Below are 2,651 nucleotides of genomic sequence, written 5' to 3'. Positions count from 1 at the left end.
GTACATGTGTGTTTGTGATGAGTAATAATGAATCTGTAGACGAAATGGTCATGATGTTATACGTACAACAAGTAATGGCACAACACGTACAACAAGATAGTGTATGAGCGTTAGAACATTACAGTGTACACTCCTGGGCAAAAAACTAAACAAAAAATTGGCCAAACCCAAAATGGTTCAACATTAAGCTTTTAATTGTCTTTAACAAATTATTGGTCAGGAAATTAGCAAAATGTGAGAAAATACACCACTTAAAAAGCCATTGAGGACTCAGAAAACCTTTCAAAGGCAGAAAGACGTTTTTAAATGATGTCAAGTCACCTTCATTTATAGCGCTTTTAACAATATGGACTGTTTCAAAGCAGCTTTACAGTGATAATAGGAAATTAAAGTAACAGTGATTCTTTTGGCTTTACAGGACCTCTAGAATAAAGTTATTGTCCAGCTAAAGTAAGTTTTGATCGATTCACTTCCGTTGCAAAGATCATTAGTTATTAATTAAGGGGCCGCTTACACGACACCGTTCTAACAGAAAACCCTTAAAGCGCTCCGGCCCGCTAATTCACACAACAACAGTTCCTGGTGGCTCGAGGACGCAAACCTTGAAATAGGTTCCAAGGTGCAAGACTTGAGAAAAAAAAAAGAAAAAAAAATATATAATATATATATATTTCCATCTCTGCGCAAGCTTTAAAAACGCAAACTTGTGAAAACGCTGATGGCGTGCACATGCGTATTACGTGTTTAGTAAATAGGCCTTCACAGTGGAGAGACTAGTTGACACTTGAGGACTGTATGAACCACTGAGCCACTGCTGCCCCGCTTTACAGGGGGGTTGCTTTAGAAACTTGAAATTTTGTGATTCGCAGTCTCCATTCCAGTACTGCACAGTCATGGTGGAATAGAAAATGTACTTCCCCAAACTGTTCCCACAAAGTTGGAAGCATAGTCCAAAATGTCTTGGTATGCTGATCGAAGCACTAAGATTTCCCTTCACTGGAAAACAGCCCCATGCCATTATCCCTCCTCCACCAAACTTTACAGATGGCACAATGTTGTTAGGCAGGTGAAGTCCCCTGGCATCTGCCAAACCCAGACTCACCCATCAAACTGTCAAACAGAGATTTGTCACTCCACAGAACATGTGCTTTACACCTATCCACCCGATGACTGGTATTGTACTGGCTGACGTGAGGCTTGCAAGCAGTTGCTTGGCCTTGGAAACAAACCCCTACCATGACGCTCCTGCCACAGTTTTTTTGCTCTTCAGCTATGGAAACAGCAGAGCGTTGGTGACTTTAAGGTGGCTGTCATAAAAACTTGTATTCATAACGGGTTTATTCAAACATACATTAGAGGTAGGGAAGGCAATTAGCAATAGCAGGTTAGCTTTGAAAGCATGAGATCCCCCCTTCCCTTTAGAGCGTCTCCAAAGCCACACCTCCTTGAAAACACATGAATGCACAAAGCAGATTCTGCAAAGCATCACGTGACAAGAGACGGCGTTAAATTACCTAATGTCTCAAAGCACATAATATTACTATAATAATGAACATAAACAACTTAAAGAGCACTGACCTGTACCACCTGACTACTGCAGATTCATTTCAGCTGATAGTGTTGGTAAATTACGTCATAGCATGAAACATGATGATGCACGGAGGTATGGAAATACACATGTTGACAGGCAAGTAGGTAATCGTACCATTGCACATCGCTCCTACACCTTCCATAGATGATATATATATATATATATATATATATATATATATATATATATATATATATATATATATATATATATATATATATATATATCCAAATCTGAAGTTTTAGACAATTTAACTTAGTGATTTCTATCAGGATGTGAAGAGACTTTCAACCAGCATAACAAAACGAAAAAAAAATCTGGAACAAATCACCTACCCTCAGTGGCGGTTCTGCATTGAATTACACCCTGGGCGAGACCACCTTCGAGCGATGAATTTGTCATTAAAATGTCATTGTACCACTGTAGTTCAGGTCAAGAAAAGTATACATGACTTGAAACTACCTACAGATTTGAGAATTCCATTGGCTTATTACAGGGCCTAATGTTAACCCAACTGATGGAAATAAATAATAACTGGTCTTGTAACAGTTTTGTTGCAAAGCACAATATTATGGTGAAATTAGATCTTGTGTTTGTTGACTTAAAACCTAATGATTGTTGTATAAGCATAACAAGCATCATAGCAAAAAGGCTAAGAAACGTAAGAGACAAGTTACCCACAATTAAGGGCTAATATTAGCCCTTCATTCATGACAACATGGATACCGTCATACCACAGAGAGAACATAGTTGCATACCTTTATCTTTTGCTCGTTTCTCCTCTTCTTCTTTTCTTTTTTTTCTAAATTGTGCACCTGATGGCTTTGACCTTTTCCATCTCTGTTTATTTGCCACTCGACAATCAACAGATTTCCCATCCACCGCCGTCACTCACGTCACGAGTCACAGCCAGAAGTCAAGACTTAACCAATTCATCTTGTTGAGGTGACCCATATAATCGTTTTGTATTTCTTATTTTTATTAGCCATTTCACACAATTAAGAAAAAAAAAATTTGCAGGAACTATAGACCTGTATTTATAATATTATGAATGAAATGT

Source organism: Siphateles boraxobius, unplaced genomic scaffold (assembly GCF_051911475.1).
Source record: "Siphateles boraxobius isolate OS27281-9 unplaced genomic scaffold, OSU_SipBor_1 77, whole genome shotgun sequence".
NCBI lineage: Eukaryota > Metazoa > Chordata > Actinopteri > Cypriniformes > Leuciscidae > Siphateles > Siphateles boraxobius.
The sequence above is the reverse complement of the archived record's forward strand: the minus strand, read 5'-3'. Positions refer to the sequence as shown.